Source organism: Saimiri boliviensis, chromosome X (genome assembly GCF_048565385.1).
Source record: "Saimiri boliviensis isolate mSaiBol1 chromosome X, mSaiBol1.pri, whole genome shotgun sequence".
NCBI lineage: Eukaryota > Metazoa > Chordata > Mammalia > Primates > Cebidae > Saimiri > Saimiri boliviensis.
The window spans coordinates 130,685,750-130,702,643 of NC_133470.1; the positions used below are offsets into that span (position 1 = coordinate 130,685,750).

General features: G+C 39.0%; 1 protein-coding gene across 6 annotated transcripts in view; it reads right to left on the bottom strand.

Annotated features, from left to right (window-relative positions):
- Positions 1 to 8,707: 8,707 nt before the first annotated feature.
- GPRASP3 (G protein-coupled receptor associated sorting protein family member 3) overlaps positions 8,708 to 16,894 on the bottom strand; it is a 110,808-nt gene continuing 102,621 nt past the window's right edge. For 5 of the 6 annotated variants that reach the window (XM_074392039.1, XM_074392036.1, XM_074392037.1 and 2 more), the window contains 5 exons: positions 14,407 to 14,622; positions 13,793 to 13,919; positions 13,018 to 13,208; positions 9,643 to 9,725; positions 8,708 to 8,848 (listed from right to left, as the gene is read on the bottom strand). The gene's annotated coding sequence lies outside the window, so the exon portion shown is untranslated. Of the gene's footprint in view, positions 8,849 to 9,642; positions 9,726 to 12,594; positions 12,676 to 13,017; positions 13,209 to 13,792; positions 13,920 to 14,406; positions 14,623 to 16,894 lie in introns of all 6 variants that reach the window. The other variant, XM_074392038.1, reaches the window with a different exon arrangement.

Below are 16,894 nucleotides of genomic sequence, written 5' to 3' on the forward strand. Positions count from 1 at the left end.
GCCTAATGGCTGTTCCTGGACTAGTCAGTATGGTTTTGGGCTCGTTTTTTAAATTTTGTTAAGGAAAAATTTGGACCCATACCGCAATCCTCAGTGAAGAGTCTTCAGATCATGCAGTATTCAGCCACATCACTTGAGGTTTTTTTTTTGGTCACCTGCTGCCTCCCTTAGAGACAAAAATCCAATAGTTACTAGCAAGTCTTTGACACATTATATAGTTTGGCTGTTTCCCCACCCAAATCTCACTTAAATTGTAATAATCCCCACATGTCAAATGTGGGGCCAGGTGGAGATAATTGAATCATGAGGGCAGTTTCCCCCACACTGTTCTCATAGTAGTGAATAAGTCTAATGAGATTTGATGGTTTTATAAACGGGAGTTCCCTTGCACAAGCTCTCTTGTCTGTCACCATGTAAGATGTGTTTTACTTTCTGCCATGATTGCGAGGCCTCCTCAGCCATGTGGAACTGTGAGTCAATTAAACCTCTTTCCTTTATAAATTATCTAGTCTCAGTTATGTCTTTATTAGCAGCATGAGAGTAGACCAGGCGTCCCCAAACTTTTTACACAGGGGGCCAGTTCACTGTCCCTCAGACCGTTGGAGGGCCGCTATATACTGTGCTCCTCTCACTAACCACCAATGAAAGAGGTGCACCTTCCTGAAGTGTGGCAGGGGGCCAGATAAATGGCCTCGGGGGACGCATGCGGCCCACGGGCTGTAGTTTGGGGATGCCTGGAGTAGACTAATACAACACACAATTGTCCAGTTTTAATTAGCTAGCAACTAAATATTTATTGAGCCCAGAATTCATGCTATTCCATTGGAAGTACTTCATGAACTCTAAAGTCAAATTAACTGGGTAAGAAAGGAAATTAATACATGGGTGACTTCATTGCTTAAATCTCAGATGAGATGGCTCTTTCTCATTAATTTTTAAACTTGATCAAGTTTCAAAAACTTGATGATTTTCAAAAATTCCTCCTTGGACCTCTCATCAGCTATTCAACCACATGATAGAGATACCACTCCTATCCCTCTCCTGCTTTCTCTCTCTCTCTCTCTTTCTCTCTCTCTCTATGTGTGTGTGTGTGTGTGTGTGTGTATGTCCTCCCCCATTGGATTCTCTCTTCTCCTTCAAATTCAAAGTTCCACAAAGAGTTGTATATATACCTTGTTAACGCTCTCCACTTTTCACTGATACTTTATCCCATTACATTATGGTGTCTGTCCCCAAGATAATCAATTAATGCATATGAATTAAAACTCTTTTGGGTTCGACCCAAGATGACAGAATAGGAACAGCTCCGGAGTGCAGTTCCCAGCAATAACAAAGCAGAGAATGAGTGCTCACCATATTTCCAAACAAGTTTTCACTGCCCACAACCAGGAGATTCCCAGATCGAAAAGTGCCACAAGTTTTCAGCAAAGCTGGTGCCACGGGTTGGCACACAGAAACTCACACAAATCTGGGCAGCTGTTTCAACTGGTGCCTGGAGCACCTGGGAGACACAGCTGCCCATTCAACTGAAAGGGAGGGGGTGAGACAGGGAGCCAGGCGATCTGGCTTGGTGGATACTACCCCAACAAAACAAGCAATCTGAAATGCTCTGGATTGAGAGTTTCATAGCAAGCGCACCTGGACCCAGGATGGTCCAGCTCAGTGGGGGGGAAAGGCATTCACCACTACTGAGGCAGTCTGCCACTACCAAGGCAGTTCACAGAGCAGCTGGGCAGAGCCTGCGGCAGCTCAGAAACACCTCTGCCGGCAGACTGTGACTAGACTACTCTGTGCGGGGCAGGGCATCTCTGAAAAAAGGCATGTCAGGAACCTATAAATAAAGCCGACCTTCCTAGGTCAGGGCACCTGGCAAAAGAAGCAGTAGGAATTCCACTGCAGCAAGCTTAAAGGTACCTGCCCAGCAGCTCTGCACGGAACAATGGAGCTCCCAGCATGGCACTTGAGATCCTATAAGGGACAGACTGTATCCTCAAGCAGCTCCCCAACCCCCATATACCCAAAGAGACACCTTATAAAGGAGAGCTCAGGCCGACATCTGGCGGTACCCTTCTGGGATGAAGATAACAGAAAAAGAAGCCAGCAGCAACCCTTACTGTTCTGCAGCCCCTGTGGGGGATCCCTGTGCAAGCAGGGTCTGGAGTGGACCTCCAGCAGTCCTGCAGCAGAGGGGCCTGTTATAAGGAAAGCTAAGAAACAGAAACAGATTCAACATCAACAAAAAGGACGTCCACTCAGAGAACCCACCTGAAAGTCACCAACTACAAAGACCACAGGTAGATAATGCCACTAAGATGGGAAGAAACCAGTGCAAAAAGGATGAAAGCAACAAAAACCAGAACGCTTCTGCTCCTCCAATGGATCACAACTCCTCACCAGCTAGGGATCAAAGATGGATGGAGAATGAATCTGATGAACTGACAGAAAAAGGCTTCAGAAGGTGGGCAATAACAAACTTCTCAGAGCTAAAAGAACATGTGCTAACCCAATGCAAAGAAACCAAGAACATAGAAAAAGGTTAGATGAGATGCTAACTAGAATAAACAGCTTAGAGAAGAATATAAATGACTTGATGGAGCTGAAAAACACAGCACAAGAACCTGGCAAAGCATACACAAGTTTCAATAGCCAAACTGATCAAGCGGAAGAAAGGATATCAGAGATTGAAGATCAACTCAATGAAATAAAACGAGAAGGCAAAAATAGAGAAAAAAAAGTGAAAAGAAATGAACAAAGCCTCCAAAAAATATGGGATTATGTGAAAAGACCTAATCTCTGTTTGATAGGTTTACCTGAATGTGATGGAGAGAATGAATCCAAGCTGGAAAATACTCTTCAGGATACCATCCAGGAGAACTTCACCAACCTAGCAAGGCAGGCCACCATTCAAGTCCAGGAAATACAGAGAATACCACAAAGATATTCCTCAAGAAGAGCAACCCCAAGGCACATAATTGTCAGATTCACCAAGGTTGAAATGAAGAAAAAAATGCTAAGAGCAGCAAGAGAGAAAGGTCGGGTTACCCACAAAGGGAAGCCCATCAGACTCACAGCGGATCTCTCTGCAGAAACCCTACAAGCCAGAAGAGAGTGGGGGCCAATATTCAACATCCTTAAAAGAAAAGAACTTTCAACTTAGAATGTCATATCAAGCCAAACTAAGCTTCATAAGTGAAGGAGAAAGAAAATCCTTTCCGCACGAGCAACTGCTGAGAGATTTCATCACCACCAGGCCTGCCTTACAAGAGCTCCTGAAAGAAACACTAAACAAGCAAAGGAACAACCAGTACTAGCCACTCCAAAAATGTACCAAATGGTAAAGACCATCGACATAGTGAAAAAAAATATGTCAACTAATGGGCAAAACATCCAGCTGGCATCAAAATGGCAGGATCAAATTCACATATAACAGTATTAACCTTCAATGTAAATGGGTTAAATGCCCCAGTCAGAAGACACAGGCTGGCAAATTGGACAAAGTCAAGACCCATAGGTGTGCTGTATTCAGGAAACTCATCTCATGTGCAAGGACACACATAGGCTCAAAATAAAGGGCTGGAGGAAGATTTATCAAGCAAATGGTGAACAAAAAAAAGCAGGAGTTGCAATCCTAGTCTCTGATAAAATGGACTTTAAACCAACAAAGATCGAAAGAGACAAAGAAGGGCATTACATAATGGTAAAAGGATCAATGCATCAAGAAGAGCTAACGATTCTAAATATATATGCACCCAATACAAGAGCACTCAGGTACATAAAGCAAGTTCTTAATGACCTATAACGACTTAGACTCCCACACAATAACAGTGGGAGACTTTATCACTCCACTGTCAATATTAGACCAATGAGACAGAAAATTAACAAGGATATCCAGGACTTAGATCTGGACCAAGTGGACCTAATAGACATCTACAGAAATCTCCACCCCAAATCCACAGAACATACATTCTGCTCAGCACTATATTGCACCTACTCTAAAACTGACCACATAATCAGAAGTAAATCACTCCTCAGCAAATGAAAAAGAACAGAAATCATAACAGTCTCTCAGACTACAGGGCAATCAAATTAGAACTCAGAATTAAGAAACTATCTCAGAACTGCACAACTTCATGGAAACTGAACAACCTGCTCCTGAATGTCGACTGGATAAACAACGAAATGAAGACAGAAATAAAGATGATCTTTGAAACCAATGAGAACAAAGACACAACATACCAGAATCTCTGTGACACATTTAAAGCAGTGCCTGGAGGGAAATTTATATAAATAAATGCCCACCAGAGAAGCGAGGAAAGATCTAAAATTGAAACCCTATCATAAAAATTGAAAGAGCTCGAGGAACCAGATCAAAAAACCAAAAAGCTAGCAGAAGACAAGAAATAACTAAAATCAGAACAAAACTGAAGGAGATAGAGACCATTCAAACCCCTTCAAAAAATCAATAAACCCAGGAGTTGGTTTTTTGAAAAGATCAACAAAATAGACCGCTAGCCAGATTAATAAAAAAGAAAAGGGAGAAAAATCAAATAGATGAAATAAAAGACGTAAAAGGGGACATCACCACCAATTCCACAGAAATACAAACTACCATCAGAGATTACTACAAACAACTCTATGCACATAAACCAGTAAACCTTAAAGAAATGGATAAATTCCTGGACACTTGCACCCTCCCAAGCCTAAACCAGGAAGAAGCTGAAAACCTGAACAGACCAATAACAAGGGCTGAAGTTGAGGCAGCAATTAATAGCCTACCAACCAAAAAAAGTCCAGGTCCAGAGGGGTTCACAGCTGAATTCTACCAGATGTACAAGGAGGAGGTATTACCATTCCTTCTGAAACTATTCCAAACAATACAAAAAGAGAGAATCCTTCCCAAATCATTTTATGAGACCAACATCATCCTGATACTAAAACCTGGCAGAGACTCAACAAGAAAACTTCAGGCCATTATCCATGATGAACATCGATGCAAAAATCTTCAATAAAATACTGGCAAACCAATTGCAACAGCACACCAAAAAGCTTATCCATCACGATCAAGTAGACTCCATCCTGGGGATGCAAGGCTGGTTCAACATAACCAAGTCTATAAATGTAATTCACCACATAAACAGAACCAAAGACAAAAACCAAATGATTATCTCAAGAGATGCAGAGAAGGCCTTTGACAAAATTCAACAGCCCTTTATGCTACAAACTTACAGCCAATATCATGCTGAGTGGAAAAAACCTGGAAGCATTTCCTTTGAAATCCAGCACTAGACAAAGATGTCCTTTCTCACCACTACTATTCAATATAGTATTGGAATTAGCCAGAGCAATTAGGCAAGAAATAAAAATAAAGTGTATTCAATTAGGAAAGGAGGAAGTCAAATTGTCTCTATTTGCAGACAACATGATTGTATATTTAGAAAACCCTAACATCTCAGCCCAATATCTCCTTGAACTGATAAGCAATTTCAGCAAAGTCTCAGGATACAAAATCAATGTGCAGAAATCACAAGCATTTCTATACACCAATAACAGACTAACAGAGCGCCAAATCATGAGTGAACTCCCATTCACAATTGTGTCAAATGGAATAAAATATCTAGGAATACAACTAACAAAGGATGTAAAGGACCTCTTCAAGGAGAACTACAAACCACTGCTCAAGGAAATAAGAGAGGACACAAACAGATGGAGAAACATTCCATGCTCATGGTTAGGAAGAATCAATATTGTGAAAATGTTCATACTGCCCAAAGTAATGTACAGATTCAACACTATCCCCATTAAGCTACCAATGACCTTCTTCACAGAACTGGAAAAAACCACCTTAGACTTCATATGGAACCAGGAGAGAGTCCACAAAGCCAAGAGAACCCTAAGCAAAAAGAACAAAGCCAGAGGCATCACGCTACCTGATTTCAAACTATACTACAAGGCTACAGTAATCAAAACAGCATGGTACTGGTACCGAAACAGAGACATAGATCAATGGAACAGAACAGAGGCCTTGGAGGGAATGCCACACATCTACAACCATCTGATCTTTGACAAATCTGACAAAAGCAAACAGTGGGGAAAGGCCTCCATGTTTAATAAATGGTGTTGGGAAAACTGGTTAGCAATGTGCAGAAAGCAGAAATTGGACCCCTTCCTGTCACTTTACACTAAAATTAACTCCAGATGGATTAAAGATTTAAACACAAAACCTAACACCGTAAGAACTCTAGAAGAAAATCTAGGCAAAACCATTCAGGACACAGGGATAGGCAATGACTTCATGATTAAAACACCAAAAGCAATGAAAACAAAAGCCAAGATAGACAAATGGGATCTAACTAAACTTCAGAGCTTCTGTATAGCAAAAGAAACAATCATTAGAGTAAACCAGCAACAAACAGAATGGGAAAAAATGTTTGCAATCTACCCATCTGATAAAGGGGTAATATCCAGAATCTACAAATAACTAAAACAGATATACAAGAAACTAACAAACAAACCCATTCAAAAGTGGGTGAAGGATATGCACAGATACTTCTCAAAAGAAGATATATACGAGGCCAAAAAACATATTAAAAAATGCTCATCATTGCTGGTCATTAGAGAAATGCAAATCAAAACCACATTGAGGTATCATCTCATGCCAGTTAGAATGGCGATCATTAAAAAATCTGGAGACAACAGATGCTGGAGAAGATGTGGAGAAACAGGAACACTCTTACACTGTTTGTGGGAGTGTAAATTAGTTCAACCATTGTGGAAGACAGTGTGGTGATTCCTCAAGGATCTAGAAATAGAAATTCCATCTGACCCAGCAATCCCATTACTGGGTATATACCCAAAGGACTATAAATCGTTCTATTATAAAGACACATGCACACATATGTTCACTGTGTGCAATAGCAAAGACCTGGAGCCAACCCAAATGCCCATCAATGATAGATTGAAGAAGGAAAATGTGGCACACATACACCAAGGAATACTATGCAGCCATAAAAAACGATGAGTTCGTGTCCTTTGTAGTGACTTGGATGAATCTGGAGACCATGATTCAGCAAACTGACACAAGAACAGAAAACCAAACTCCACGTGTTCTCACTCATAGGCAGGTGTTGAACAATGAGAACATGTGGACTCAGGGAGTGGAGCATCACACACTAGGGTCAGTTGGGAGGGGTTAGGGGAGGGACAATGAGGGGTGGGGAGAGATAACCTGGGGAGAAATGCCAGATATAGATGAAGGGGGCATGGAGGCAGCAAATCACCTGGTTATGTATGCACCTATGCAACAACCCTGCATGATCTGCACATGTACCCCAGAACCTAAAGTACAATTAAAAAAAAAAAAAAGAATGTGACTTCAGGAGGAAGGCATAAATCTACTGCCAGATGGGAGCCTGTGTGACCTGGGGTTAAAGAAAAACTAAAGCAGGTGTAAGATTAACCTGGATTAATTTTATGGTTATGTTTTTCTTGGAAATATTTCTTAAGTAACATATTTTAGGAGCTACACTTTTATCATAAATGTATTCCATGCTTGTCCTTGCAAATGTTTAATACTGAGTCAAGTGTAGAAATTAAAAAATATTAATACACAGTGTTAAAGCAAACTAAATATGACCTGAGAAGGACTACTTCTATATTTGAGTCCTTGTGGATCAACTGTAACCTAGCTTAATAGTCAGACAAAATTGAAAACATAACTTAGGAGTATGTGCCTGTTAACAATAGCTAAGTCTTAGCCAATCCCAGAGGTCATACTTTAGCCATTCGTATACTGCTGAGTGTTCAAATAAGGCAAATGCCAAGCTGTAATCAATACAGCCATTCTGTACCTCATTTCTAATTTCTGTACATAATTTCCCTTTTTTTGTCTATAAATCTTTTCCCACAATGTGGCTATGCTGGAGTCTCCATGAGTCTGCTGTGATTCTGGTTGTTGCCTGATTCATCAATTGTTCACTGCTGAAATTCCTTTAAATTTAATCTGGCTGAAGTTTTTCTTTTATCATCAGTATTCCTATCCTTATGGAAATTTACATCATGCTATTTTAATTGTTTTTTTTGTACATATATATAAAAATGTAATGGATAAACATACTGTCATCACACTATATATGGAATTCGGTATTCTGGGTTTCTATATTCATTTCCACTTTTATCTGAACTTTTATATAAAGTACTAAGATGTGGATCAATCATTCTGATTAAATGACAAGATATTAATCTAACTTTGCCTTTTAATGAAATTTATCAGCTAACTCAACCCCAATTTTTGAACAATGCATCTGATTGGAAATACCATATCTATACTGCATATTAAATGTTATATATATATGGGTCTGTTCATGAGCTTTCTACAGACATTCTTTAATCTGTATGTCAAAGACTCCATCAGCTACAAAAACAATGTTTCATGGAACACTGCAATACTTTACAGTGTAATCCTGACTCCTATCATTCACCCTTTGGATGAATGGTGCAATAATAATAATAAAATAAATGATAATAAAAATGCCAACAGTTATAGGATACATGGTAGATATATTATTTATAGATTATGCAACCAGTAAGTGATAGTTCCCAGACTCAAATACAAGCCCTTCTCATGCCAAAGCCCACACAGCTAACCACTGTTCCTATATTGAATATCCTTCTGTGTTAGACTAGAAGCCAACAAAAGAACAGGACTCACCCCAGGTCCTGTGGTCAGTTTACTGGTCTGGCAACTAGGATACAGGTTCAGTGACCCCCATCTTCTGTCCAGCTACTATTCTTTGCTCTTCTTTAATATTCCTTCTTGCTGGAGCTCAATGAATTCATTCACCATGTCACACTAGAATGAAAATAGGAGACCAGAAAGTACACGGAATCAAAAGAATAATGAGAAAGAACAACATTCACTGCTTGTCGCTGTTTCCAGATTGTCTCCGTTTCAAATCTTTTATTTTATACAGCACAGATAATATTTTCTTCTGGGGCCAGCAAGCTCTATGAATGTACCCCCAAAGATACAATTAAAAAAGACAAAAGGCGTAAACACAAGGCCATTCCTGGTAGAACAATTTATAACAGGACGAGACTAGAAATGAGACAGATGTCCACCATAAGGAATTGATTAAATAATCTAAGGTACATCTACATCTAAGAGTTCTATGTAGGTAAAACAAGCAATGAGAACTCCCCCTTTTACTCCTTCATAATGATTTCCAGCATATAGTGTTAAGGGAAGAAAGCAAGGTTCAGAAAAATGTGTTGAGCCACTGCTGTCCAATATAGTAGGTATTGTCTACATATGGCCATTTAAATTTAAGTTGATTAAACTTACATGACACTAAAAGTTCAGTTCCTCAGTCACATTCATCATGTTTCAGGTGTTCAACTGCCACAGTTGCCAGTAGCTATTGCGTTGAACAATGTAGACAGTATATTTTCATCTCCACAGAAATTAAAATGATTTTTCTGTTATTCTCACATACAGCTTTCTATTCAGCATAGAAAGAGGCTGAACTATCTAGTGGCCTTCTGTACCCCTTTAACCTGGAATGCCTCCTTTTTCAATCCAGAGTTCCAGAAAGCTCTGTAGGGTGTACATGGGCCACAGCCCCTCCCTCCCACCTTCCTGCTCACCGATATTCAAGCTGTAGTTAAAGCTTCTGTCACGAGGGGACACCATCGTACCACCGTTATATAACTCTTTTGCAAGGACATGTCTGCAAGGAGCAAAAAATACAGTAATTCCCTTAAACCACAGCTTACAGAATTATTCATTCTGTCAAAAAAATGTAAAGAAGACTGTAAATACATATACTGGGGTCATCTATAGGATGAAACACCAGATAGGTCTAATACTCCTTGGCTGTTGCTGGAAGACAGAATCTTAGGGGAGCATCAGGGTAGGTGAGAGGTGACTGAGAGAGGATGAGGGCACAAGGGGCAGGTCTGGGTGGCTGTGCCTATAGTGTCCTGGAGAGGGGATGAGTAGGAGACAGTGGCAGAAGGTCCAGGAAGTCTGTACAGGGGTGGGATAATGGAGAGTGAACGCCCTGCTCTCTGGAAGGGACCCTCCTATAGTGTGGAAACCTCAACCTACACTGAGAAGGGAAGAGATTAATCAACGAATGTAATGGTAGATTTGGGGTTGACAGCAAATGGAACTGCTTTAATATATACACGAATACTCCAAACAGAACTGGTATCTCCGTGAACAAACCATGTTATAACATCTATTACTCTTTGTAAAATGTACTCTTCATTAAATAAAAAAATAAAAAAAATAAAAAAAATAAAAAAAAAAAAAAAAGGGAGGATGGCTGTGATGTCTCCTAGTGGCCAGAGCCAGGATTGCAACTCAGAGCTGACCGGTGAGCTCAGCAGGGGAAAGGGAGGGATTGAGGTTGGGAGGTTGATTAATGGGATTGGCCAGTTTTCTGGAATTTTTGACGTGCCTACAGGAATCCCTTTGTGTCCATAATTTTTCTGGGTTATAAGAAAGGACATTTTCGGGGATATCTAAATCTGAGATTGGAAGTACAGCATCAGTCTGAGCTGAGGATAATGCTGCAATTGTGAACTATATTTGAGGTGGTAGAGGTAGAGGAGCTAGAACACACATACACACACTTGTGTGTGAGTCAGTTTGTTTTTTAAAAATCTACTTTATTTCCCTAGGAAATTGAATAAATGAATGCTTAAAGGAATGTATGTGCACCATACTCTTGTCAGTATGTTCACAGCATAGTTTTTAATATTTCATCAAAATACTTTTTCCTGAATATAAAATGTAAAACAATATACAAAACACATTTGTGAATTGAAATTAACCTGTATCTCTCACTGGACCAGCTCACAATCCCTGACTCCTAGGTGTCTGCTGTGCATAGAATGGTGTATACTGTGAAATGTGTCTCCAAAGGTGAGATGCACACAAATATGTTCACTTACACACACACGTAAGTCTGTTCCAAAGGTCGAATCACATCCTCATCTTTTGCAACCTATCTTTTCCACTTAATATTCATCTCACGATTTATATTTGTATCTTACTAGTTTTGTGGTTTTGGCATAGTTTGTGTGTTTATTGTTCAAGTATTTAACTGATATCGGTTGAAATTATTTGCAAAACTCTTTGTTAGTGTGCTTTGCAAAGCATGAATTCTAACCCAATAACTTAGCTCTAGTTTGCAAGGATTTTTCCAGAGTTTTTACACAATTCTTCCTTTTTTTAATTTAGAATTATTCAGTTTAAATAATCTTCTGACTTAAAACCACATAGATCATAATTCTTTTAAAAAAAATGTTTAACTGCCTTGGAACATGTAATGGCAGTGCCCAAGGAGATTAGATCATTCCAAGCCCAGGATGCACACAGACAAACTGGGGAAAACTTCAGAATAATTCAGAATTACCTGCTAATCAAGACACAACAAAGGTATCTCCCTGATCTACAGAAACTCCCATAAAGTACCCTTATCTGAATAATGGTCATAATTCAGTGGTTATTCTTGTGGGTAACTTGAATAGCTGTTGAGATTAAAGGAGATAAAATATAGAGTGCATTTGCCTAAAGTAGTTGTGATAGTTAACACTGTCAACTTGACTGGATTGAAGGATACAAAATATGCATCCTGGGTGTGTCTGTATGGGTGTTGCCAAAAGAGATTAACATCTGAGTCAGTGGGCTGGGGAAGGCAGATCCACCCTTTATCTGGTGGGCACAATCTAATCTGCTTCCACTGAATATAAGGCAGGCAGAAAAATGTGAAAAAGAGACAGGTCTAGCCTTTCAGCATACATCTTTCTTCCATGCTGGATGCTTCCTGCCCTTGAACACTGGACTCCAAGTTCTTCAGTTTTGGGACTCAGACTGGCTCTCCTTGCTCCTCAGCTTGCAGACAGCCTATTGTGGGACCTTGTAACTGTGTACATTAATACTTAATAAATTCCCAGCTGGGTGCGGCAGCTCGTGCCGGTAATCCCAGCACTTTGGGAGGCCGAGGTGGGCGGATCATGAGGTCAGGAGACTGAGACCATCCTGGCCAACATGGTGAAACCCAGTCTCTACTAAAAATACAAAAATTAGACGGGCATGGTGGCGTGCACCTGTAGTCCTAGCTACTCAGGAGGCTGAGGAAGGAGAATCGCTTGAACCCAGGAGGCGGAGGCTGCAGTGAGCCGAGATTGTGCCATTGCACTCCAGCTTGGGTGACAGAGCAAGCCTCTGTCCAAAAAATAAACTCCCGTATATATACAGATAGAAATATATAGATAGAGTTATATACATATATACACTCACCTGTCTCAAGGCCAACACTTGAGCTTCTGCCTGAGCCCACTCACCACTTTAGGCATCAGCCAATTCATGTGTCCCTACACACAGGTCTCTTGACACAAAGGATGAGATCTCACCTCTGTCATTTTCACCCAGAAAAGTTGTTGAGTAAAGACTCATGGGGTCACAATAGCAGGAGGGTGGATTCTCACCATTTCTCAAGCCCAGAAGCCCATCTTCTAAAAGGGAGGCTACTCAGGGTCCTCTAGGGAGGGTGAGGGATGGAATTTCATTCAAATCATGCCACTTACCTGGAGAGGTGTCTTAGACTCTGTGAGCCTGAGCTTAGTCATCTGTGAAATGGGACTGACGATACCATCCTTACAGAGTGTCTGAAGGGTAAACGAGGAAACCTCTTGAGAGAATATGGCATTGAGTGGGACTTAAATGGCCTTTAAATGGGACACAGCACTAGGCAATGGCTGTGCCTCAGTGCTAAGGCAAGCATTATGAAAAATCATTTCTCATTGCTCCCCCTTTATGAGAACACAGACATCTAGTTGAAGAAAGCAAATGTCCCTGTGATATGCCTTGCGTTCAAAGTTTTGTAGACAGCAGTCTCTCTACTTCATGGGTGTTATCAGAACCTCATAAGAGCTGTTCAACGTCATGCTTCTGAGCCAATCCAAATTTAGTTTCCTAAACTGGGAAGACAGGCATGTCTTTGAACTTACCTGTTCAGCTCAGAGACATCACCAGGGATGTAAGGTTTTGTATCTGCCCAGTGGTTGCTCCTGGACTTCTTGGTATGTTAATATATTTATTGGAATATTCTAGACCTGTCCCAAAATCACCAATGCTGGGGTTTTCAGATCGTGCATTAAGTAGCTACATCACATCAGAATTTCAGCCATCTGCTGCCTCCCTGAGGGATAAAAATCCAAGAGTTACTAGCATTTCTTCACACAAAATGTCTATTCTTTCATTAGGTAATAACTATGTATGTATTGAACTCAAAATCCATTCTATTCCTTTGGAGGTGCCTTATGAGCTCTAATGTGATATAAAAGCATAAGGGAAATAAATATGTGGGCAATTTCAAGGGTTAATTCTGAAATAACTTTTTTCACATTAACTTTTAACTTGGTCAAGTTCAAGAAGTTGAAGATTTAAAAAAAAAATCCCTCCTTGGACCCCCCTCATCACCCATTCAGCTACAGGCTACAGATCTCCCTGTCTCTGTCTCTCCCTCCCCTTTCCTTCTTCTCCTCTATATTTGAAGTACCAAAAAGAGTTTTCTACATCCTCTGTTAACATTTTTCACTTCCCACTCATCATCCCATTGCCCTATGGCTTCTGTCTCTGGATTGCAATGAACCTTCTTTCCAAAGTCACAATCCACTCATTTCTTACTAGGTCCAGGTTTCATAAAAATATATTAACATAGTGAATATTATTTTTAATGAGCTCCTAAAGTACACATGCTTGCAGATTGCTTCTTTCACCTACCAACAGAGGTTTCACATTTTCCCAGGCTCTAGAGCATGATGTACTGGACATAACTCCAACTTGTCCCACTCCTTAACTGTTCAGTCTTAGGCAAAGTCCTTATTCTCTCTATCCCTCAGTTTTCCATCTGTAAAATGTAATTTTGCAAGAGTATTTAACTCATAAGTGTGTTCTGGGCACTGAATTATCCAGTACATTAAAAGCATATAGTCATGAAAAACATTAAGATATTGGCCAATGTTTATTCATAATTAATGATTATGAATAACCAGAGAGACAGAGAGACAACACGCAAGTGCTTAGTAATAATTCTAGAAGGAAGAACAGAATTAGAAAAGCAACATTTGATAACTCTCATAGTTGTAAGTGATTCAGGTAAAAATAATAAATTCAGTTTATACCACCAAATCTCACAGTGGTCACTGAGTTATCATGGTAACCATGCTTGTCCAAAAAAGCTGGGAAAAAACCGAATAAGCACCCTGATTGTATTTCTAATATACGCTTACAACTAAATAGGACTCATATGATGGACGGTAATTAACCTCAACTATCCCTTACAATAAACATTGCTGGCAGCTTCAATGATATATACATTCATAATACATACATACCCACATACATACATGCTTGATCTCTCTCACCATCCCAGATCCCAGGAATCCATTGATGTAGATTTACTGAGTGGGCGGGTGGACAGGTAAAAAAATTAAAACCTGGCCAGGCGTGGTGACTTACGCCTGTAATCTCAACATTTTGGGAGGCTGAGGTGGGAGGGTCACTTGAGTCCAGGAGTTTGACATTAGCCTGGGAAACATGAGACTCTGTCTCTACAAAAAAAAAAATAAATAAATAAAATAAAGAAATAAATAATAAGTTAGTCAGGTGTGGTGGTATGCACCTGGAGTTCCAGCTTCTTAGGAGTATTGCTTGAACTTGGGAGGTCAAGGCTGCCATGAGCACACCACTTTATTTAAGCCTGGGCAAGAAAGCAAGATGATGTCAAAAAAAACAAAAACCAAAAACCAAATAAACAAAAAAATCCCTGCAAACCTTGCATTTCAACAGATTTATTTTTAGCACACATATAAAGTTGAAAGCTACTGAACTATGCTCTTTTAATCATTAATTTTTCTGGGGATGACCCCTGTACAGTATCTCTGAGACATCTTTCATCTTTTGAGACATCTTTCTCAAAAAGTACATGGAAAAATATACTTTTTCCATCAGAAAATAGCTTGTGCTTTCAACCAAAAAAAATTCAGCTATTATTAATTATTTGGCTGCTGAGAAAATATAATAGTTCAGAGAAAATATAATAATTAGGCATTGTATTTAAAAATAATGCCATTTACAGTAGCTTCAAATAGTATGAAATATTTATAGATAATCTATCCACAATTGTACAACACCTGTACACTGAACACTACAAAACACTGCTGAGAGAATTAAAGGAGACTTAAAGAAATGGAAGACATTCTGTGTTCATGGATCAGAAGGCTTAGTATTGTTAAGATATCAATTCTCCCGGATCTGATCTATACATTTAATATAAATTCAATAAAACTTTTACCAAACTTTTAAAAAGGAAACTGACAGGCTGATTCTAACATTCACGTGAAAGTTTAATAGATCTAGCTGATAGAAACAACTTTGAAAAAAAGATCAAAGTTAGAGAACAAACACTACCTAACTTCAAGACTCTTTACAAATCTACAGTAATCAAGACAGTGTGCTGTTGGCATCAAGGTAGAAAAACAGATCAAAGAGACAGAATAAGGAATCCAAAACAGACCAAACCTACATAGATAATTGTTTTTCGACAAAGATGCAAAGGCAATTCAGTGGAGAAAACATAGTATTTTTCAACAAATTCTGCTGGGAGAAGTGGTTACCTATATTCACAAATACAAACAGTGATCCAAATATAATAATATATACAAAAGTCAACTCAAAGTGGATCATATATATGTATATATACACACACACACACATATACATATATACATATGTGTATGCATACACATATATGAGTATATATGTGTATATATGTATGTATATACATAGGTATATATACACATAAATACACACACACATATGTATACATATATGTGTGTACATATGTATATGTATGTGTGTGTATATATACACATATCTATATTTGTGTATATACACACGCACATATACATATGTATGTATATATGTGTGTGTGTGTATATATATATATATATATACACACATGTGTGTGTGTGTGTGTGTATGTATATATAACTTAAAACTGTAAGACTTCTACCAGAAACACAGGAGAAAATTCTTGTGACTTTGGGCTAGGTAAAGACTTCATTAGTGAGACAAAACTACAATCTGTGGGTGAAGAAATCAATAAATTAGACTTCCTGAAAGTTAAAAACTTTGCTCTTCCAAAGACACTGTTGACAAGCCCTTGTCTGGGAGAAAACGGAAATTATTTATCTGGCAAAGGACTTATATCCAGAATACAGAAAATCTCACAAAACTCCTTAAGAAAAAACAGACACTCCAATAAATAAATGGACAGAAGAATTGAAAAGACACTCCACTACAGAAAATATACAGATGCCAAATAAGCACATGAAAAGATACTCAACATCATTAATAATTAGGGAAAGAAAATGAAAAGTACAATGAGATACTATTACATTCCAAAAGAATGATCAAAATTTAAAAGACTGACCATACCAATCACTGGTAATTTTCTGGAAGCCAAAACCCTCATATACTGCTGGTTGGAATGAAAAATGGTACAACCACTTTGAAAACAGTTTGGCTGTTTGGCTATTTCTTACAATGTTAATCTTACCTCTACCACATGATCCAGGCACTGAACTCCTAAGTATTGGCCCTTGAAAGATAACACATATTTTCCCAAAAAGACTTCTCCACAAATGTTCATAGCAGCTTTATTTACAAGAGCCTCAAATTAAAAACCAAAATGTCCATAGACAAATGGATGGATAATGAAATGTTTGCTATAGTTGTATACTGGAATAGTATTTAGCAAACAAAAAGAACGAACTATATCAATAGATAAATGCAATAAAGTAGATAAATATAAAAATAAGT